This window comes from Copadichromis virginalis, linkage group LG14 (assembly GCF_057382275.1).
Source record: "Copadichromis virginalis isolate Kocher_CV1m ecotype Utaka linkage group LG14, C_Virginalis_male_GT1.1, whole genome shotgun sequence".
NCBI classification, from domain to species: domain Eukaryota; kingdom Metazoa; phylum Chordata; class Actinopteri; order Cichliformes; family Cichlidae; genus Copadichromis; species Copadichromis virginalis.
The window spans coordinates 11,045,456-11,069,100 of NC_140631.1; the positions used below are offsets into that span (position 1 = coordinate 11,045,456).

The 23,645-nt window shown below is 43.9% G+C and overlaps 8 non-coding genes across 8 annotated transcripts; 7 read left to right on the forward strand and 1 right to left on the reverse strand.

Moving 5' to 3' along the window:
• The first annotated feature begins 3,471 nt into the window (after positions 1-3,471).
• Positions 3,472-3,770, forward strand: LOC146693510 (signal recognition particle RNA). Its single transcript, XR_014914961.1, has one exon.
• Positions 3,771-4,481: 711 nt separating this feature from the next.
• trnal-cag (transfer RNA leucine (anticodon CAG)) lies at positions 4,482-4,564 on the forward strand. Its single transcript has one exon. It is a non-coding gene; the product is annotated as a tRNA-Leu (tRNA).
• A 2,015-nt stretch (positions 4,565-6,579) lies between these two features.
• On the forward strand, positions 6,580-6,662 carry trnal-cag (transfer RNA leucine (anticodon CAG)). The gene has a single exon. It is a non-coding gene; the product is annotated as a tRNA-Leu (tRNA).
• Positions 6,663-17,883: 11,221 nt separating this feature from the next.
• On the forward strand, positions 17,884-18,182 carry LOC146693513 (signal recognition particle RNA). The gene has a single exon (XR_014914960.1).
• A 711-nt stretch (positions 18,183-18,893) lies between these two features.
• trnal-cag (transfer RNA leucine (anticodon CAG)) lies at positions 18,894-18,976 on the forward strand. Its single transcript has one exon. It is a non-coding gene; the product is annotated as a tRNA-Leu (tRNA).
• Positions 18,977-21,088: 2,112 nt separating this feature from the next.
• trnaq-uug (transfer RNA glutamine (anticodon UUG)) lies at positions 21,089-21,160 on the reverse strand. Its single transcript has one exon. It is a non-coding gene; the product is annotated as a tRNA-Gln (tRNA).
• Positions 21,161-21,648: 488 nt separating this feature from the next.
• On the forward strand, positions 21,649-21,948 carry LOC146693516 (signal recognition particle RNA). The gene has a single exon (XR_014915006.1).
• A 710-nt stretch (positions 21,949-22,658) lies between these two features.
• trnal-cag (transfer RNA leucine (anticodon CAG)) lies at positions 22,659-22,741 on the forward strand. Its single transcript has one exon. It is a non-coding gene; the product is annotated as a tRNA-Leu (tRNA).
• Positions 22,742-23,645: the final 904 nt, after the last annotated feature.

Consider the following 23,645-nt stretch of genomic DNA (forward strand, 5'->3'; position numbering starts at 1 on the left):
TTAATTACATTAATGCATAAGCAGAAAATAACCTACAGTAACTGCTTTGCGATATGGAAGTGCAAAAGACAACTGAAAGGGAGGATAGTTTCTATATATGTGGTTTCTATTAAGGGACAGAGGAACGATAAGAAACGATAAGATATCAAGGACAAGGAGTGTGGTGTAGATAAGTGAGGAAATCCGATCATTACTACAAATTTAGTTGAAATTTAAATATTTTAACTATGGTGCCTCCTGTGAGGGCTGTCTGTTTTCCACATTCTGCAACGGTAAAATACGACTTTGAGGCGGATATTTGTTTTACTTTATGGGCAACAGTTGTTCTTGCTGTTGACAAAACTCGCCTCATGGTTGACTCTTTTCCACAGAGGGGGGGTGCTTTAATAAACTTATTCGAAAATGAGCTTTTTTCCACTAAGACTTGTTTTATGGGGAGATGTACGAAATTATTTACCGGGTTACAAGCAATGATAATATCGGATGTTGACTCCTCAGCGTCATCATTTTCTATCTATTGAGAAAACTTATTGTTAAAGTATTGAAGAAAAAAACTCCTCCTTGGCCCGCGGGGTGTGTGTGTGTGTGTGTGTGTGTGTGTGTGTGTGTGTGTGTGTGTGTGTGTGTGTGTGTGTGTGTGAGTGAAACAAGATCGCCTGTCGCTGGTTTGTTTTTCAGTCTCTCAAAAGGAAAAGTAGTATTCACTAAGGGATATTTATTCGTTTTTTACACATAGGCAGCCTGTAGGTTACAAGCGGATAGAAAGTTCTTCTTTTCATCACAAGCTATGGTGTATCTTAAAGGTTTTTTACAGCGTCTGTATTATAGGAAAATAAAATACTATTGAAATCTCTACAGGAAGTCACTCTTTATTTCCATTACAAACGCCGGTGCAGCTTAAGAAAGTAAAATTACATCCGCTCTGTCTCTCTATACATCACAGAATCAGCTGCTGCATCACCGCTGTGCTTAGGGAACATGACGCAACAGGTCTGAAAATGACTAGACACTTCCGGAGTATTTCCGGTAGGGTCATAAGGTCCGGATCGAGGCCTTCCATAGTAAATATGCTGTATTTGAATATGTCATATTCAAAGCCTCCTTCTTTGGGAGAGCAGATCTCATCGGACACAGGAACGTTGCAGGGCTGCAGAAGGAAATCCATCTTGTGTCTGTGCCTTAGAAATTGTGACGGACTCCACCTCTCTGCTTTTTTATTCCCCTCCAACAGATGGCGCGCTTCCGGAGGTTCCCCCTCCCTCTAAAAACTTTTTTTTTCCCCAACAACAGATGACACGCTTCCGGAGGTTTCCCCCTCCCTCTAAAAACTTTTTTTTTCCCCAACAACAGATGACGCGCTTCCGGAGGTTCCCCCCCTCCTTTCTCAGGATGCAATTCGACACGGTTAGCAACAGATGGCGCGCTTCCGGGGTTCACCCCCCCTTCTCAGGATGCGATTCGTCACGCGGGGGGTTTCCCACCCCCCTTCTCCGGATGCGATTCGTCACGCTCATTACACGCTTCCGGGGGGGAGGGGCGGGAGGTCAAAAGGTCGTGATTAGGGCCATCAATCACTTCGGATCAAATTTTGTCATAAGCTGTATGGGATTAACTCTCTGTGGTTGTTGATTAATGGTCATGAGAATTTGCATAATTGTGATGAAGGAACTGACCTCCAAGCCCACTGTTCCTTCAGGGGGCTACTTTCAGTCATTATGCAAATATACTGTTTATAAGATTGGGGAAACCTGCAGTCAGCTGACACTGAAGAAGTCACTTGGATGAGTGACGAGACATTTTTCCCACTGAAAACGCTACATTCAGATGAACAGAATCAACCTTTGGAGACGTCTTACTGTTGTGACAAAATACACTTGAAACTGGCAATTCTATATCAGTGGAGAACCAATTCCAACAGTCTAAGAGATGTCCATCAAGAGCCTGGGACGGTGGTATAATGTAGACCTCAATGATACCTGGCAACTTGACAAACGAAGGCAAAACTTGGCTAATGACCTCAGGCGGATTAACAACACTGCACTCCTTGAGTGAGGCTTGAGATGTCACTCAAGGACTCCCGGGACCCCATAGTGAGGGGCGCTGCTCCCACCCTAGCAACAGGGAGGAAGTGGACCACAGCCACGTCTGTGCTACAGGCCAAATCGGCTCTGAGCCATAATGACATGGTGGGTCGCGTCCAACAGGGCAGAGAAGGATTTGGTCTTGGCAACCTCGGTGGCAACAGGCATCTGTAACCGAACGTCAAAAAATGGTGGTGGAGGAGGTGTGTCGAAAGGAGGAAACAGTAAGACACGCCAGAGCCATAGCGCTGGCCAAGCAGGGTCACTGGATGAATTGGGAGAGTTTTGAAAAGAGGAAACTCTTATGGAGTGAAATCTGGTGGGACCTGATTTTTGGGGGGTGAAACCATACTGCATGTCTTCTCTGGCACATTGAATTTCTGTATGACTTGTGTTTTCTGTGAGAGCTTTATAAAATCAAGCAGCTAACCATGACGTCTGCCTTTACAAAACACTTGTCAATCACTAAAGTTATCCTTCACTTGTCAGTCACTATGTGGTACTAAAGAGCTGTCTGAAATTCAGTTACAACCCACACAAAGTTACAGATTGGAGTATCCGAGTGCTGAGGTGCGCTTGTGCGCAAAAGTCACAAACACTCTGCTGACTCACTAACTGTACAGCTCCAAACCTCTTCCGACCTCAAAGTCAGCACAGAAAGTGGGCGCCACGAGCTTCGTAGTATGTGTTTACATGGCTGAACAGCTGCTATATTCGAACAAACACCTTCAGAGGAGACTGCGACCTGAACGCAGTGCCTTCGACCGCTTGGCGACCAAAAACAAGTTACCACTATGTGACATGCAGTATGGTTTCACCTCCCAAAAAGCAGATGCCACCGAGATTTGAACACGGATCGCTGGATTCAAAGTCCAGAGTGCTAACCATTACACCATGGAACCGATGTGAAACTGTGTGAACTGTCATGTCATGGCAACCTGTCTAAAAGTATTCAGCCAAATGATCAGTATGCATGACATTGTAGATTATTCGCACTACGTTTCCATGGCTGAACAGCTGCTATATGTGTTATGAGAAGGATAATGTGTGTTTCTTCCAAAGTATCTAACAGTGGTAACCTCCACCAAACTGGCACTGCAATGTCAGAATGGCTGAGCGGTCTAAGGCGCTGCGTTCAGGTTGCAGTCTCCCCTGGAGGTGTGGCTTTGAATCCCACTTCTGACATTGAAGCTTTACTCTTCTTGATATTGTGACAAAATACTCTTGGGTTAACCACGAGCTTTCTAAAAACTTGCATATAACAATTGTGCACCATTCATTCCTCATCTTTGCTGCCCATCATTACAACTTTGCTAATGATGGGCAGCAGGATAGTGTCATGATGTTACCTCAGACATGGTTAAAAGCCCTGTTAACGTAAGTGCTTCTCGCCGGGTGCGGTGGCGCGTGCCTGTAATCCAAGCTACCGCGAGGCTGAGGTTTGAGGATTGTTTGAGCTCAGGAGCTCTGAGCTGCAGCTGCAGCAGGCTATGTCGATCGGGTGTCCGCATTGCGTTCGGCATTGATATGGTGATCCTGGGGGAGCCTGAGACCACCAGGTCACCTAAGGAGGGGTGCCCAGGTCGGAGACGGAGCAGGTCAAAGCCCCCGTGTCGCTCAGTAGTGGGATCGCACCTGTGAATAGATGCTGTAGCGCAGCCTGAGCAATACAGCTAGACCCAATGTTTATACACATCCTTATACTTGTCTCTAGATCACACAGCAACCTCATCAGCATGTCTTGGTCTTTTTAATTCAAGTCCAAAACACTCACAAATCTGCTGCTCTGCTTGTCCGGCACCACCTCCACCTGCAGGACAGCTGCAACTACATCCTCCACTCTAAACACGCCACCGCCCAGCAGGTGGAGACAAACTCAAAGTAGGACATTTCCTTGGTGAGGAGAGAGGATGGAACCAAAAATGCATTTATCCCCGTGTTCTGTGTTGATGAAAATCACCCAACAGGAAAGCAGCTGGGCATTCATTTGAAACCAGTTCACAGGTTGGGCTGTGGTTCCCCCTCTAGCGTGTCTGCTTGAACTTTCAACTGTGAACCTCTTAGATCCAACCTTCCCAACTGCTCATCTCGCAAAAGACAAAATAGAAGAACCCAGAATGTCTTTTTATACCTGCTCACGCTTTTTCACGCTTCCCTCACAGGACGTCACATTTCACACTTTGGCCATCCAATCAAGTTGTTGACATCTAATCATTCCTGTCCACCACACCTGATCTTTCTATTTCGATCTGACTTACAACATTTAACACAAACTTTTAAATCAATATATTTTCTTAGTAATTATTTTTATTTGTTTATTACATGCACTTAACATACAAGTATGTCAAATGGAAATCAGCAACTGCGTGGGATTATTCAACTAGTTGGCTGCTGCAATGTGTCAGGATGGCCGAGCGGTCTAAGGCGCTGCGTTCAGGTCGCAGTCTCACCTGGAGGCGTGGGTTCGAATCCCACTTCTGACAATTGTATCTTGGCACTTCTTTCTTCCTGGTACTCATGGGTCTTTGATCAGTGGTTGTTGATTAATGGTCATGAGAATTTGCATAATCGTGATGAAGGAACTGACCTCCAAGCCCACTGTTCCTTCAGGGGGCTACTTTCAGTCATTATGCAAATATACTGTTTATAAGATTGGGGAAACCTGCAGTCAGCTGACACTGAAGAAGTCACTTGGATGAGTGACGAGACATTTTTCCCACTGAAAACGCTACATTCAGATGAACAGAATCAACCTTTGGAGACGTCTTACTGTTGTGACAAAATACACTTGAAACTGGCAATTCTATATCAGTGGAGAACCAATTCCAACAGTCTAAGAGATGTCCATCAAGAGCCTGGGACGGTGGTATAATGTAGACCTCAATGATACCTGGCAACTTGACAAACGAAGGCAAAACTTGGCTAATGACCTCAGGCGGATTAACAACACTGCACTCCTTGAGTGAGGCTTGAGATGTCACTCAAGGACTCCCGGGACCCCATAGTGAGGGGCGCTGCTCCCACCCTAGCAACAGGGAGGAAGTGGACCACAGCCACGTCTGTGCTACAGGCCAAATCGGCTCTGAGCCATAATGACATGGTGGGTCGCGTCCAACAGGGCAGAGAAGGATTTGGTCTTGGCAACCTCGGTGGCAACAGGCATCTGTAACCGAACGTCAAAAAATGGTGGTGGAGGAGGTGTGTCGAAAGGAGGAAACAGTAAGACACGCCAGAGCCATAGCGCTGGCCAAGCAGGGTCACTGGATGAATTGGGAGAGTTTTGAAAAGAGGAAACTCTTATGGAGTGAAATCTGGTGAAATCGGTGGGACCTGATTTTTGGGGGGTGAAACCATACTGCATGTCTTCTCTGGCACATTGAATTTCTGTATGACTTGTGTTTTCTGTGAGAGCTTTATAAAATCAAACAGCTAACCATGACGTCTGCCTTTACAAAACACTTGTCAATCACTAAAGAGTTCCTTCACTTGTCAGTCACTATGTGGTACTAAAGAGCTGTCTGAAATTCAGTTACAACCCACACAAAGTTACAGATTGGAGTATCCGAGTGCTGAGGTGCGCTTGTGCGCAAAAGTCACAAACACTCTGCTGACTCACTAACTGTACAGCTCCAAACCTCTTCCGACCTCAAAGTCAGCACAGAAAGTGGGCGCCACGAGCTTCGTAGTATGTGTTTACATGGCTGAATAGCTGCTATATTCGAACAAACGCCTTCAGAGGAGACTGCGACCTGAACGCAGTGCCTTCGACCGCTTGGCGACCAAAAACAAGTTATCACTATGTGACATGCAGTATGGTTTCACCTCCCAATAAGCAGGTCCCACCAAGATTTGAACGCAGATCACTGGATTCAAAGTCCAGAGTGCTAACCATTACACCATGGAACCGATGTGAAACTGTGTGAACTGTCATGTCATGGCAACCTGCCTAAAAGTATTCAGCCAAATGATCAGTATGGATGACATTGTAGATTATTTGCACTACGTTTCCATGGCTGAACAGCTGCTAGATGTTACCTCAGACATGGTTAAAAGCCCTGTTAACAGGAAAGCAGCTGGGCATTCATTTGAAACCAGTTCACAGGTTGGGCTGTGGTTCCCCCTCTAGCGTGTCTGCTTGAACTTTCAACTGTGAACCTCTTAGATCCAACCTTCCCAACTGCTCATCTCGCAAAAGACAAAATAGAAGAACCCAGAATGTCTTTTTATACCTGCTCACGCTTTTTCACGCTTCCCTCACAGGACGTCACATTTCACACTTTGGCCATCCAATCAAGTTGTTGACATCTAATCATTCCTGTCCACCACACCTGATCTTTCTATTTCGATCTGACTTACAACATTTAACACAAACTTTTAAATCAATATATTTTCTTAGTAATTATTTTTATTTGTTTATTACATGCACTTAACATACAAGTATGTCAAATGGAAATCAGCAACTGCGTGGGATTATTCAACTAGTTGGCTGCTGCAATGTGTCAGGATGGCCGAGCGGTCTAAGGCGCTGCGTTCAGGTCGCAGTCTCACCTGGAGGCGTGGGTTCGAATCCCACTTCTGACAATTGTATCTTGGCACTACTTTCTTCCTGGTACTCATGGGTCTTTGATCAGTGGTTAGAGAGTTAATCTCATACAGCTTATGACAAAATTTGATCCGAAGTGATTGGTGGCCCTAATCACGACCTTTTGACCTCCCGCCCCTCCCCCCCGGAAGCGTGTAATGAGCGTGACGAATCGCATCCGGAGAAGGGGTGTGGGAAACCCCCCGCGTTTCGAATTGCATCCTGAGAAGGGGGGGTGAACCCCGGAAGCGCGCCATCTGTTGCTAACCGTGTCGAATTGCATCCTGAGAAAGGAGGGGGGGAACCTCCGGAAGCGCGTCATCTGTTGTTGGGAAAAAAAAGGTTTTAGAGGGGAGGGGGAAACCTCCGGAAGCGCGCCATCTGTTGGAGGAGAATAAAAAAGCAGAGAGGTGGAGTCCGTCACAATTTCTAAGGCACAGACACAAGATGGATTTCCTTCTGCAGCCCAGCAGCGTTCCTGTGTCCGATGAGATCTGCTCTCCCAAAGAAGAAGGCTTTGAATATGACATATTCAATCTCGATCCGGACCTTATGACCCTACCGGAAATACTCCGGAAGTGTCTAGTCATTTTCAGACCTGTTGCGTCATGTTCCCTAAGCACAGCGGTGATGCAGCAGCTGATTCTGTGATGTATAGAGAGACAGAGCGGGTGTAATTTTACTTTCTTAAGCTGCACCGGCGTTTGTAATGGAAATAAAGAGTGACTTCCTGTAGAGATTTCAATAGTATTTTATTTTCCTATAATACAGACGCTGTAAAAAACCTTTAAGATACACCATAGCTTGTGATGAAAAGAAGAACTTTCTATCCGCTTGTAACCTACAGGCTGCCTATGTGTAAAAAACGAATAAATATCCCTTAGTGAATACTACTTTTCCTTTTGAGAGACTGAAAAACAAACCAGCGACAGTCGATCTTGTTTCACTCACACACACACACACACACACACACACACACACACACACACACACACACACACACCCCGTGGGCCAAGGAGGAGTTTTTTTCTTCAATACTTTAACAATAAGTTTTCTCAATAGATAGAAAATGATGACGCTGAGGAGTCAACATCCGATATTATCATTGCTTGTAACCCGGTAAATAATTTCGTACATCTCCCCATAAAACAAGTCTTAGCGGGGAAAAAAGCTCATATTCGAATAAGTTTATTAAAGCACCCCCCTCTGTGGGAAAGAGTCAACCATGAGGCGAGTTTTGTCAACAGCAATTGTCCATTTGGTAAAACAAATATCCGTCTCAAAGTCGTATTTTACCGTTGCAGAATGCGGAAAACAGACGGCGTTCGCAAGAAGGCACACACACACACACACACACACACACACCCCGCGGGCCAAGGAGGAGTTTTTTTTCTTCAATACTTTAACAATAAGTTTTCTCAATAGATAGAAAATGATGACGCTGAGGAGTCAACATCCGATATTATCATTGCTTGTAACCCGGTAAATAATTTCGTACATCTCCTCCCCTAAAATAAGCCTTAGCGGAAAAAAAAGCTCATATTCGAATAAGTTTATTAAAGCACCCCCCTCTGTGGGAAAGAGTCAACCATGAGGCGAGTTTTGTCAACAGCAATTGTCCATTTGGTAAAACAAATATCCGTCTCAAAGTCATATTTTACCGTTGCAGAATGCGGAAAACAGAAGGCACACACACACACACACACACACACCGCGGGTCAAGGAGGAGTGAGACGGCAGAATAGTTTTTTTCTTCATTACTTTTACAATGGGATTTCTCAATAGATAGAAAATGATGACGCTGAGGAGTCAACATCCGATATTATCATTGCTTGTAACCCGGTAAATAATTTCGTACATCTCCCCATAAAACAAGTCTTAGTGGAAAAAAGCTCATATTCGAATAAGTTTATTCCCCTCTGTGGGAAAGAGTTTTTTTCTCAGAGTCAACCATGAGGCGAGTTTGTCAGCAGCAAGAACAAAGCCAGACAACTGTTGCCCATAAGGTAAAACAAATATCCGCCTCTAAGTCGTATTTTACCGTTGCAGAATGTGGAAAACAGACAGCGTTCACAAGAAGGCATTCAAAAAAAGGAAATTGGATACCCCAACTCTCCCGACTGCACACACACACACACACACACACACACACACACACACACACACACACACACACACACACACACACACGCTTGCATAGATAAACTCTGAATATAGTAGTGGGACTTCAGCTGTTTATGTAACTTACTATCTTAAGACTTTTGTGTCTACAATAATTAGTTTCCTTGGAACCAGATCCCTACCTGTTAATAATTCTCCACTGTACCCATGGTTCAGAAAATTACAGTCAGCCTGCCAGGGACACGTCACTCAGAGAGCTTTTAGAAACATGAGAGGCATCCATACATTTAGAGCACGGGTCTGTTATCAGAAAAAAGTACAAGCCGGAGTTGAATGGTGTTCAGTTTCACCTTCCTTCCTGTTGCTCTATGACGTAGTTTGAAACAGAAACCACAAGTGAGTCAGTCTCGGGTCGAGGTTAGGATTTCCAAAATCAGAGTTCACACACATGTAGCTCTTGATCATATATGTTCATATGTTAACAGTCTTTTTCTTCCCCTTCTTTATTTCTGCGGGAGTCAGGTGGCAGGAACTCTGTGGAGGTATTTCATCTCCAAAGGCATTGAGTATCTGGACACTGTGTTTTTCATCCTGAGGAAAAAATTTAACCAGGTCACCTTCCTGCACGTCTACCATCATTGCTCCATGTTCACGCTCTGGTGGATTGGCATCAAGTGGGTGGCAGGAGGACAGTGTGAGTAGCTTACAACACAGCAGACATCAGCTATATGATATATATATGAATTTATCAGCATTGCTGTTGATAAAGCCTTCATCGGCTCTGTAGTTTTGTGGTTTATACTGGGTGAGGGCTGGGAAGAGACACAAATGCCTTGGTGGATGCTTCAGGAAGCTAAACCAAACATGTGGAGCTACTTGTCTATAAACCTTTTATTCACTACTGGTTAATGTATTCATTATTGTTGTTTGTTGAGCTTATTTATTTTTATTTTTTTTATAATATGCATCTGCATATTAACAGCCATGCTAGCAACTCTGTAAAGGTATACCATTGGCAGAGGAGCACTTTGAGCTAAGTGCTAATGCCAACAAGGCAACATGTTGAGAGTAATAGCATTTAATCGCTGAAGTTTACTATTGGGTACAATGTTTATCATGTTCACAGTATGTATTTAGCATGATAACACGCTATCACTTGCTAATTAGTAAACACAGGTGCAGCTATATGTATATTTGCAAGTAGATGATTGTGACTGAGAGTAAACTGAGTCTGAACACTGATGAGGAAGCTAGATGACAAATTTCACTGAAACCCACAAGCATAGTATCGTCATATGTAGCTTGGATAGTTTAATCTGGATTCATGGGCCCCTGGACCTACACTTGTTTGTATCTCCCACCCCCTCAACTATTGCCTTTTTATTGGATACAGACAGCAGGAGTTCAGAGCAACTCAGTTTAAGATTTTTTTTAACTATAGTAAGCAGAACAAAATTAAAAACTTATTGTTTCTTCTACTGCAGCATTCTTTGGTGCACATATGAATGCGATGATCCATGTCCTGATGTACCTGTATTACAGTCTTGCCTCCTGTGGACCTAAGATCCAAAAGTACCTGTGGTGGAAGAAGTATCTGACAATTATCCAGATGGTAGGTTGATTTCCAGGGTGGCTGATTTTGAAATTAAATATACTGATTGTAGGGATCATTTGACTGAAAATCATTCTTCTTGCTATGAAAGAACGGTGAAAACACAATATGGTGCAAAAGCATAACTCTTATTCTCTCTTTGGGGCTCAGATTCAGTTCCATGTCACCATCGGTCACACGGCCTTGTCTCTCTATCTCTAAAGACAGAGCACATATCTGAACCACTGGAACACAGAGGTAAGAGAAATCTGTGGAGATACATGCGAAGGATTAAACTATAAATTAGTTAATATTAGATTATTTCTGCCAAGAAAAATGTTGCCTGAGTTGATGTAGCAGTAATCTTGTTTGCGTTGGCCATGTTTCTTTTGGTTTGTGTTACCTTACCTGCTTTTCTTTCATACTCTCTTTAGGTAATAAAGCCACATCTTTACCATGAAGCTACCTTTGGCTCTGGTGTTTGCACTCACCCTCCCCATCATCAGGGCTCAGGTTCCTCACTGGGGCCCGTGTCCAGAGCCTGCTGTTCAACCCCCCGTCAGCCTTAAACAGGTACCAGTGACGATGCAGACTGTGCAGAATATGCTGAACACATTAGGCGTGAATGTCATGAGATACTTCTTCTCTCGCACAGTTTGAAAAGGAAAAAGCTGACACCACAAACATTATCAGAGATTTCTGTTAAACGAGAATTTATTAATATAAATATTGTTTTCATGTGAAAAAATAATTTAATTTATTAAAAGTACTTTTTATTTATATAGTTTATAATATATATATATATATATTTTTTTCAGCATTTCAGCATAATCTTTGTTGTAAGTCAACTCAGTACCCAAAGTATTGTGTAAGTAAAGCTTTTCAGTACCTTTAATAGCATAGAAATGTGCATACATTAGTACAATAACTGAATAAATGAAGACAGACTTTTTCCCAGAGGGGAAACTTGGCAAAACATTGTGTTTAATTACTTCCTCAGCTGGTGTAGAGTAGGTTTTTATAAAACACATACCATATATCAGAGTATGTAGATTTATTCATAGTCTGCCGACCCCCTCTTCTTCTTCTCTGTGTTGGTGTTGTTGTTCGTGTGCGTGTGTGTGCGTGTGTGTGTGCGTGCCTTAGAAGTCAAATAATACATTAGCCATACTTAAAAAACATCTGAATTTCATTTAGAACTGAGATTCTAAGTTGTAAGCAGAAATCTTATGCACAGCCAGAAACATGTTTCCCCACTTTCACAATGCTGAGGTGTCAAATCCACAACCCCCAACAAATGGTTTGTTACACGCGGGTGTGAAGGGCAAGCTTTACTTACACAGCCTCACACACAGTAGATTTTTAAAGTTTTTGGGTACAGGGGTTTAGCCACAGATGCAACATCCACTTTTGATAAAGATCCCTCCACCTGTTTATTTCTTAAGAAATTAAGCATCTTTATTAAGCTCTTATTTATAATTGTCTACACAATAATAGACACCGTGTGCTCTGTGACATTATAGTCTTCTACTGCTGCTTCCATCGGTTTGCATTTTAAACTCCCAGCCTTTCAGTTTGTTATGAACGACTTTATATCACAAAATGTTAGAAATATAAAGTGATCCATGCGACTTTTTTATTTTTTTTATTTTTTTATTTTCTGTTTGATGGAAGGACTTAAGACACGAGTTATTTAAACAATTCTAAATGACAGTGTGATGGCCATAGCACTTTATGCGGGTCAAATGTGTTAAGGATAATGTTTATCAATGTAAAATTGCAAAGAACCTTTGAATAGATTATAACATTTTGTAAACAGTTACCTCAGAAGCTGTATTGGTAGATCTATGTATGTAAGGTAAAACTATCCACAGTACTTCCACTTAAGTAGCTAAACACATAAAGTCACCCTTACCAATAATCCGCTGCTCCTTGAAAAAGTAGCACAAACAGACAACTGATTGAGCAATGATAAGTAGAGCTACCCGAGGCCGAGACTCAAGCAGAAGAAAATTAAAAGTTGTTGTTTTTGTGGCTCGAAAAATTAAAGAAAGTATGTTTAATAATTCAACAAGACCCGCACCTTCAACACATGTACATTCAAATTCTGGTACAGGCTCATCATTGCTGCTGTTCAATAGTTTTTATCCGTTTGAAAAAGTCATTTTACGGCTTTAATGTTTCCAGCTGATAAGGAGAATGAGCGCATTTTAAATGAGCGTTCAAAGGCTTTAAACATCTGCTTTGTCTGTAACGACAGTATCAAACTACAGAGCATTGTTTTTACTAAAATTCAACATTTTCAGATGAAAATTTGGCTGCTTTTTGTTTTTTTCACTGTAACACCCACCTCAACGCCATTTTTAGGATATTCTTGGTGATCCCACCTTTTTCATATTTATGCTTCTGGCACTGAGGGTATCTAATACGCATGTTGTCACTGTGTTTGTACTACCAGCTGTGGGGGCTCTGCTTTTGCTTTGAGCAGTCTGTTTTTATTTTGTCTCGTGAGTGTGTGTGTTTTTCAAACGAGATCCTCGTCAGTTTGATTTTGTTACCACAAACTTTGTGTGAAGTTCACAACAGAGGTAAAGAGATTTAAACACCCCAGTTTAAGGAGGCAGGCAGGGGTTGAACCAGCTGCACAGGGCTGGTGAAGCAGAGAGTGTCGGGGGGAGATGTGCAACAGAAGCAGAGGGAACATTTTACAAGATGATAAATGGCAGATTTAGATGATTAAGGATTTGTTGACAAGATTAAAAGACACGTCCGTCAGAGTTCAACAACATTACAGTTTGATTAAATAAAAAAGTTTTTAGACTACACAAGGTTCATTTTCTCCTCTGATAGTAATCATATTAAACATGTCAAGAAAGAAAGAGTATAAAGAAAATAGTAAATGTGTGTCTAATTAAACTCTTCCTGTGAGCCTTACATCATCCTTTAATATGTTTGGTGTTACAAACTTGAAGAAGCACGGAAAAGATCATCAGACATTAATCTAATCAGTTTGCAGCCTTCATTCGTATTGAAAAGTTGAAATCTTCCCTGCTAGACCCAAGTGCAGCGTTTAACACCGTCGGCCATAACATTTTATTACAGCTATTATTAAATGGAGAGTCCTCTTCACACACTGAGGTTAATTATGAAGCTCCACAGGCTTCTGTGCAAAGACCAGTTCTGTTTACATTATACGTGCTTTAGAAGACATAGCATACCACAGGTCAGCTCAGCAACATTTCGACTTTGGCTTGTTTTTTCTGGTTAACGTTAATTACGTAATTTAGAATTAAAGTTTAGTGTTTTTAGCATTTAGGATGGCCGTGGCGAGTAACTCAAGTGCTGTAAACATTTCATGAAACCTCATCAAAAGTTATCTGAGTTGGAAGGATGGCTGTTAATAAGCCATTCTTAAGGAAGGAGAACAGAGAAAAATAAGGCTGAGGTGTGCCAAATTACACAAGAAATTGACTGGAAAAAGAAATCAGCTGTAATATGTCTTATGGAGTAATGATTCCAAATTTGAAATATGCATGGAAGAGGTCCGAAGAGAGATACAACAGTGAATGTCTATAGCCGTCTTTAACACAGCGTGGATACTCTACCGTGCTTTGAGGCTGGATTTCAGCCAGTGTTGTTGGAGCTCTTATCCAAATTAATCAAATTATGAATGTAGAAAAGTTCCACCAGATTTTGATCGACCATGTAATACCACGTAGTGTCTGATTGGCTTCAACTTCATTTTTCAGTACGACAATGATCGCAAACATACTGCCAATGTAGTCAAAGTATGCCTGGATGAAACAACGCATCAGTCATGGATTGATCTCTCCAGGGTTCGAACCTCAAGATAATCGAAGCAGTGTGGGATCATCTTGACAGAAAACAAAACAAAAGGCAGCCAGCATCCAAAGAAGAGTCTCGGATGTCTTTCAAGAAGCCTGCAGAACTAAGAAATTACAAGAAAGCTTACCTATTAGAGTTTAAGCTGTGTTGAAGAATGAAAGGCAGCTTTAACTGAACAAAAGGGGAAAAAAATCCCACATTGACAGCTAACTCAAGAGACAAAAAGCATTAGAACTCAAGTCATTACCTTACTTAAGGATAAATAAGTTAATTAATTACATTAATGCATAAGCAGAAAATAACCTACAGTAACTGCTTTGCGATATGGAAGTGCAAAAGACAACTGAAAGGGAGGATAGTTTCTATATATGTGGTTTCTATTAAGGGACAGAGGAACGATAAGAAACGATAAGAAATCAAGGACAAGGAGTGTGGTGTAGATAAGTGAGGAAATCCGATCATTACTACAAATTTAGTTGAAATTTAAATATTTTAACTATGGTGCCTCCTGTGAGGGCTGTCTGTTTTCCACATTCTGCAACGGTAAAATACGACTTTGAGGCGGATATTTGTTTTACTTTATGGGCAACAGTTGTTCTTGCTGTTGACAAAACTCGCCTCATGGTTGACTCTTTTCCACAGAGGGGGGGTGCTTTAATAAACTTATTCGAAAATGAGCTTTTTTCCACTAAGACTTGTTTTATGGGGAGATGTACGAAATTATTTACCGGGTTACAAGCAATGATAATATCGGATGTTGACTCCTCAGCGTCATCATTTTCTATCTATTGAGAAAACTTATTGTTAAAGTATTGAAGAAAAAAACTCCTCCTTGGCCCGCGGGGGGTGTGTGTGTGTGTGTGTGTGTGTGTGTGTGTGTGAGTGAAACAAGATCGCCTGTCGCTGGTTTGTTTTTCAGTCTCTCAAAAGGAAAAGTAGTATTCACTAACGGATATTTATTCGTTTTTTACACATAGGCAGCCTGTAGGTTACAAGCGGATAGAAAGTTCTTCTTTTCATCACAAGCTATGGTGTATCTTAAAGGTTTTTTACAGCGTCTGTATTATAGGAAAATAAAATACTATTGAAATCTCTACAGGAAGTCACTCTTTATTTCCATTACAAACGCCGGTGCAGCTTAAGAAAGTAAAATTACATCCGCTCTGTCTCTCTATACATCACAGAATCATCTGCTGCATCACCGCTGTGCTTAGGGAACATGACGCAACAGGTCTGAAAATGACTAGACACTTCCGGAGTATTTCCGGTAGGGTCATAAGGTCCGGATCGAGGCCTTCCATAGTAAATATGCTGTATTTGAATATGTCATATTCAAAGCCTTCTTCTTTGGGAGAGCAGATCTCATCGGACACAGGAACGTTGCAGGGCTGCAGAAGGAAATCCATCTTGTGTCTGTGCCTTAGAAATTGTGACGGACTCCACCTCTCTGCTTTTTAATTCCCCTCCAACAGATGACACGCTTCCGGAGGTTTCCCCCTCCCTCTAAAAACTTTTTTTTCCCCCAACAACAGATGACGCGCTTCCGGAGGTTCCCCCCCTCCTTTCTCAGGATGCAATTCGACACGGTTAGCAACAGATGGCGCGCTTCCGGGGTTCACCCCCCCTTCTCAGGATGCAATTCGTCACGCGGGGGGTTTCCCACCCCCCTTCTCCGGATGCGATTCGTCACGCTCATTACACGCTTCCGGGGGGGAGGGGCGGGAGGTCAAAAGGTCGTGATTAGGGCCATCAATCACTTCGGATCAAATTTTGTCATAAGCTGTATGGGATTAACTCTCTGTGGTTGTTGATTAATGGTCATGAGAATTTGCATAATTGTGATGAAGGAACTGACCTCCAAGCCCACTGTTCCTTCAGGGGGCTACTTTCAGTCATTATGCAAATATACTGCTTATAAGATTGGGGAAACCTGCAGTCAGCTGACACTGAAGAAGTCACTTGGATGAGTGACGAGACATTTTTCCCACTGAAAACGCTACATTCAGATGAACAGAATCAACCTTTGGAGACGTCTTACTGTTGTGACAAAATACACTTGAAACTGGCAATTCTATATCAGTGGAGAACCAATTCCAACAGTCTAAGAGATGTCCATCAAGAGCCTGGGACGGTGGTATAATGTAGACCTCAATGATACCTGGCAACTTGACAAACGAAGGCAAAACTTGGCTAATGACCTCAGGCGGATTAACAACACTGCACTCCTTGAGTGAGGCTTGAGATGTCACTCAAGGACTCCCGGGACCCCATAGTGAGGGGCGCTGCTCCCACCCTAGCAACAGGGAGGAAGTGGACCACAGCCACGTCTGTGCTACAGGCCAAATCGGCTCTGAGCCATAATGACATGGTGGGTCGCGTCCAACAGGGCAGAGAAGGATTTGGTCTTGGCAACCTCGGTGGCAACAGGCATCTGTAACCGAACGTCAAAAAATGGTGGTGGAGGAGGTGTGTCGAAAGGAGGAAACAGTAAGACACGCCAGAGCCATAGCGCTGGCCAAGCAGGGTCACTGGATGAATTGGGAGAGTTTTGAAAAGAGGAAACTCTTATGGAGTGAAATCTGGTGAAATCGGTGGGACCTGATTTTTGGGGGGTGAAACCATACTGCATGTCTTCTCTGGCACATTGAATTTCTGTATGACTTGTGTTTTCTGTGAGAGCTTTATAAAATCAAGCAGCTAACCATGACGTCTGCCTTTACAAAACACTTGTCAATCACTAAAGAGTTCCTTCACTTGTCAGTCACTATGTGGTACTAAAGAGCTGTCTGAAATTCAGTTACAACCCACACAAAGTTACAGATTGGAGTATCCGAGTGCTGAGGTGCGCTTGTGCGCAAAAGTCACAAACACTCTGCTGACTCACTAACTGTACAGCTCCAAACCTCTTCCGACCTCAAAGTCAGCACAGAAAGTGGGCGCCACGAGCTTCGTAGTATGTGTTTACATGGCTGAACAGCTGCTATATTCGAACAAACGCCTTCAGAAGAGACTGCGACCTGAACGCAGTGCCTTCGACCGCTTGGCGACCAAAAACAAGTTACCACTATGTGACATGCAGTATGGTTTCACCTCCCAAAAAGCAGATGCCACCGAGATTTGAACGCGGATCGCTGGATTCAAAGTCCAGAGTGCTAACCATTACACCATGGAACCGATGTGAAACTGTGTGAACTGTCATGTCATGGCAACCTGTCTAAAAGTATTCAGCCAAATGATCAGTATGCATGACATTGTAGATTATTCGCACTACGTTTCCATGGCTGAACAGCTGCTATATGTGTTATGAGAAGGATAATGTGTGTTTCTTCCAAAGTATCTAACAGTGGTAACCTCCACCAAACTGGCACTGCAATGTCAGAATGGCTGAGCGGTCTAAGACGCTGCGTTCAGGTTACAGTCTCCCCTGGAGGTGTGGCTTTGAATCCCACTTCTGACATTGAAGCTTTACTCTTCTTGATATTGTGACAAAATACTCTTGGGTTAACCACGAGCTTTCTAAAAACTTGCATATAACAATTGTGCACCATTCATTCCTCATCTTTGCTGCCCATCATTACAACTTTGCTAATGATGGGCAGCAGGATAGTGTCATGATGTTACCTCAGACATGGTTAAAAGCCCTGTTAACGTAAGTGCTTCTCGCCGGGTGCGTTGGCGCGTGCCTGTAATCCAAGCTACCGCGAGGCTGAGGTTTGAGGATTGTTTGAGCTCAGTAGCTCTGAGCTGCAGCAGGCTATGTCGATCGGGTGTCCGCATTGCGTTCGGCATTGATATGGTGATCCTGGGGGAGCCTGAGACCACTAGGTCACCTAAGGAGGGGTGCACCGGCCCAGGTCGGAGAAGGAGCAGGTCAAAGCCCCCGTGTCGCTCAGTAGTGGGATCGCACCTGTGAATAGATGCTGTAGCGCAGCCTGAGCAATACAGCTAGACCCAATGTTTATACACATCCTTATACTTGTCTCTAGATCACACAGCAACCTCATCAGCATGTCTTGGTCTTTTTAATTCAAGTCCAAAACACTCACAAATCTGCTGCTCTGCTTGTCCGGCACCACCTCCACCTGCAGGACAGCTGCAACTACATCCTCCACTCTAAACACGCCACCGCCCAGCAGGTGGAGACAAACTCAAAGTAGGACATTTCCTTGGTGAGGAGAGAGGATGGAACCAAAAATGCATTTATCCCCGTGTTCTGTGTTGATGAAAATCACCCAACAGGAAAGCAGCTGGGCATTCATTTGAAACCAGTTCACAGGTTGGGCTGTGGTTCCCCCTCTAGCGTGTCTGCTTGAACTTTCAACTGTGAACCTCTTAGATCCAACCTTCCCAACTGCTCATCTCGCAAAAGACAAAATAGAAGAACCCAGAATGTCTTTTTATACCTGCTCACGCTTTTTCACGCTTCCCTCACAGGACGTCACATTTCACACTTTGGCCATCCAATCAAGTTGTTGACATCTAATCATTCCTGTCCACCACACCTGATCTTTCTATTTCGATCTGACTTACAACATTTAACACAAACTTTTAAATCAATATATTTTCTTAGTAATTATTTTTATTTGTTTATTACATGCACTTAACATACAAGTATGTCAAATGGAAATCAGCAACTGCGTGGGATTATTCAACTAGTTGGCTGTTGCAATGTGTCAGGATGGCCGAGCGGTCTAAGGCGCTGCGTTCAGGTCGCAGTCTCACCTGGAGGCGTGGGTTCGAATCCCACTTCTGACAATTGTATCTTGGCACTTCTTTCTTCCTTCTACTCACGTATCTTTGATCAGTGGTTGTTGATCAATGGTCATGAGAATTTGCATAATCGTGATGAAGGAACTGACCTCCAAGCCCACTGTTCCTTCAGGGGGCTACTTTCAGTCATTATGCAAATATACTGTTTATAAGATTGGGGAAACCTGCAGTCAGCTGACACTGAAGAAGTCACTTGGATGAGTGACGAGACATTTTTCCCACTGAAAACGCTACATTCAGATGAACAGAATCAACCTTTGGAGACTTCTTACTGTTGTGACAAAATACACTTGAAACTGGCAATTCTATATCAGTGGAGAACCAATTCCAACAGTCTAAGAGATGTCCATCAAGAGCCTGGGACGGTGGTATAATGTAGACCTCAATGATACCTGGCAACTTGACAAACGAAGGCAAAACTTGGCTAATGACCTCAGGCGGATTAACAACACTGCACTCCTTGAGTGAGGCTTGAGATGTCACTCAAGGACTCCCGGGACCCCATAGTGAGGGGCGCTGCTCCCACCCTAGCAACAGGGAGGAAGTGGACCACAGCCACGTCTGTGCTACAGGCCAAATCGGCTCTGAGCCATAATGACATGGTGGGTCGCGTCCAACAGGGCAGAGAAGGATTTGGTCTTGGCAACCTCGGTGGCAACAGGCATCTGTAACCGAACGTCAAAAAATGGTGGTGGAGGAGGTGTGTCGAAAGGAGGAAACAGTAAGACACGCCAGAGCCATAGGGCTGGCCAAGCAGGGTCACTGGATGAATTGGGAGAGTTTTGAAAAGAGGAAACTCTTATGGAGTGAAATCTGGTGAAATCGGTGGGACCTGATTTTTGGGGGGTGAAACCATACTGCATGTCTTCTCTGGCACATTGAATTTCTGTATGACTTGTGTTTTCTGTGAGAGCTTTATAAAATCAAGCAGCTAACCATGACGTCTGCCTTTACAAAACACTTGTCAATCACTAAAGAGTTCCTTCACTTGTCAGTCACTATGTGGTACTAAAGAGCTGTCTGAAATTCAGTTACTTTACTTAGTACTATGTTCCTCCTACGCCGAGCGGCGCATCGGGCAGCTAGTGATCTCCATCGATGTCGGTCAGCAGCGACTGCTTCAGCTTCGTCCCAGGCAATGTCGACAGTTCTCAGATCGTCCATAAATGTTCGACGCCATGTGATCTTTGGTCGGCCTTGCTTTCGCTTGCCAGTGCGTGGACGCCATGTCATGGTAATCTTAGCTGGGCGATGAGGGGGTAGGTGTAAAATATGTCCCGCAAAGCGAAAGCACCTTTCTGCAACAACATCGGCTAATGGGCGGGTGCCTGCTCTTCATAGGACCTCCTCATTTGTTATTCGGTCCCGGTAGGAAATTCTCAGGATTCGCCGCAAGCCACGTTGTTGAAGCACGTTCAGGTGTTGAATAATTGCACTTGTTGAGCGCCAGGTTTCACTAGCGTAACGTGCAGTAGGGAAGACTATAGAGTTCAGTAGTCTGATCTTGACCCTTACATTCAGGGAGGTCGAGTTCCAAATAGGTTGGAGACGTCGCAGGACACCAACTGCCTTCCCTACTCTGCCGTCGACATCCCGATCAGAGACCCCGTCATTCGAGATGATGCTGCCAAGATATGTAAAATTCTCCACCTCTTCAGCACGTTGTTGGTTGATCATGACAGGAATGCGGGCACGTGCATAGCCAACTCGGAGTACCTTGGTTTTTTTGGCACTGATTCTTAATCCAACTTTCGTTGCCTCCCTCTGCAGGGCCGCGGTCAACGAAATTCAGTTACAACCCACACAAAGTTACAGATTGGAGTATCCGAGTGCTGAGGTGCGCTTGTGCGCAAAAGTCACAAACACTCTGCTGACTCACTAACTGTACAGCTCCAAACCTCTTCCGACCTCAAAGTCAGCACAGAAAGTGGGCGCCACGAGCTTCGTAGTATGTGTTTACATGGCTGAACAGCTGCTATATTCGAACAAACGCCTTCAGAGGAGACTGCGACCTGAACGCAGTGCCTTCGCCCGCTTGGCGACCAAAAACAAGTTATCACTATGTGACATGCAGTATGGTTTCACCTCCCAATAAGCAGGTCCCACCGAGATTTGAACACGGATCGCTGGATTCAAAGTCCAGAGTGCTAACCATTACACCATGGAACCGATGTGAAACTGTGTGAACTGTCATGTCATGGCAACCTGCCTAAAAGTATTCAGCCAAATGATCAGTATGGATGACATTGTAGATTATTCGCACTACGTTTCCATGGCTGAACAGCTGCTATATGTGTTATGAGAAGGATAATGTGTGTTTCTTCCAAAGTATCTAACAGTGCTAACCTCCACCAAACTGTCACTGCAATGTCAGAATGGCTGAGCGGTCTAAGACGCTGCGTTCAGGTTGCAGTCTCCCCTGCAGGTGTGGCTTTGAATCCCACTTCTGACATTGAAGCTTTACTCTTCTTGATATTGTGACAAAATACTCTTGGGTTAACCACGAGCTTTCTAAAAACTTGCATATAACAATTGTGCACCATTCATTCCTCATCTTTGCTGCCCATCATTACAACTTTGCTAATGATGGGCAGCAGGATAGTGTCATGATGTTACCTCAGACATGGTTAAAAGCCCTGTTAACGTAAGTGCTTCTCGCCGGGTGCGTTGGTGCATGCCTGTAATCCAAGCTACCGGGAGACTGAGGTTTGAGGATCGTTTGAGCTCAGGAGCTCTGAGCTGCAGCAGGCTATGTCGATCGGGTGTCCGCATTACGTTCGGCATTGATATGGTGATCCTGGGGGAGCCTGGGACCACCAGGTCACCTAAGGAGGGGTGCACCGGCCCAGGTCGGAGACGGAGCAGGTCAAAGCCCCCGTGTCGCTCAGTAGTGGGATCGCACCTGTGAATAGATGCTGTAGCGCAGCCTGAGCAATACAGCTAGACCCAAACTTTATACACATCCTTATACTTGTCTCTAGATCACACAGCAGCCTCATCAGCATGTCTTGGTCTTTTTAATTCAAGTCCAAAACACTCACAAATCTGCTGCTCTGCTTGTCCGGCACCACCTCCACCTGCAGGACAGCTGCAACTACATCCTCCACTCTAAACACGCCACCGCCCAGCAGGTGGAGACAAACTCAAAGTAGGACATTTCCTTGGTGAGGAGAGAGGATGGAACCAAAAATGCATTTATCCCCGTGTTCTGTGTTGATGAAAATCACCCAACAGGAAAGCAGCTGGGCATTCATTTGAAACCAGTTCACAGGTTGGGCTGTGGTTCCCCCTCTAGCGTGTCTGCTTGAACTTTCAACTGTGAACCTCTTAGATCCAACCTTCCCAACTGCTCATCTCGCAAAAGACAAAATAGAAGAACCCAGAATGTCTTTTTATACCTGCTCACGCTTTTTCACGCTTCCCTCACAGGACGTCACATTTCACACTTTGGCCATCCAATCAAGTTGTTGACATCTAATCATTCCTGTCCACCACACCTGATCTTTCTATTTCGATCTGACTTACAACATTTAACACAAACTTTTAAATCAATATATTTTCTTAGTAATTATTTTTATTTGTTTATTACATGCACTTAACATACAAGTATGTCAAATGGAAATCAGCAACTGCGTGGGATTATTCAACTAGTTGGCTGCTGCAATGTGTCAGGATGGCCGAGAGGTCTAAGGCGCTGCGTTCAGGTCGCAGTCTCACCTGGAGGCGTGGGTTCGAATCCCACTTCTGACAATTGTATCTTGGCACTTCTTTCTTCCTGGTACTCATGGGTCTTTGATCAGTGGTTAGAGAGTTAATCTCATACAGCTTATGACAAAATTTGATCCGAAGTGATTGATGGCCCTAATCACGACCTTTTGACCTCCCGCCCCTCCCCCCCCGGAAGCGTGTAATGAGCGTGACGAATCGCATCCGGAGAAGGGGTGTGGGAAACCCCCCGCGTGTCGAATTGCATCCTGAGAAGGAGGGGTGAACCCCGGAAGCGCGCCATCTGTTGCTAACCGTGTCGAATTGCATCCTGAGAAAGGAGGGGGGGAACCTCCGGAAGCGCGTCATCTGTTGTTGGGAAAAAAAAGGTTTTAGAGGGGAGGGGGAAACCTCCGGAAGCGCGCCATCTGTTGGAGGAGAATAAAAAAGCAGAGAGGTGGAGTCCGTCACAATTTCTAAGGCACAGACACAAGATGGATTTCCTTCTGCAGCCCAGCAGCGTTCCTGTGTCCGATGAGATCTGCTCTCCCAAAGAAGAAGGCTTTGAATATGACATATTCAATCTCGATCCGGACCTTATGACCCTACCGGAAATACTCCGGAAGTGTCTAGTCATTTTCAGACCTGTTGCGTCATGTTCCCTAAGCACAGCGGTGATGCAGCAGCTGATTCTGTGATGTATAGAGAGACAGAGCGGGTGTAATTTTACTTTCTTAAGCTGCACCGGCGTTTGTAATGGAAATAAAGAGTGACTTCCTGTAGAGATTTCAATAGTATTTTATTTTCCTATAATACAGACGCTGTAAAAAACCTTTAAGATACACCATAGCTTGTGATGAAAAGAAGAACTTTCTATCCGCTTGTAACCTACAGGCTGCCTATGTGTAAAAAACGAATAAATATCCCTTAGTGAATACTACTTTTCCTT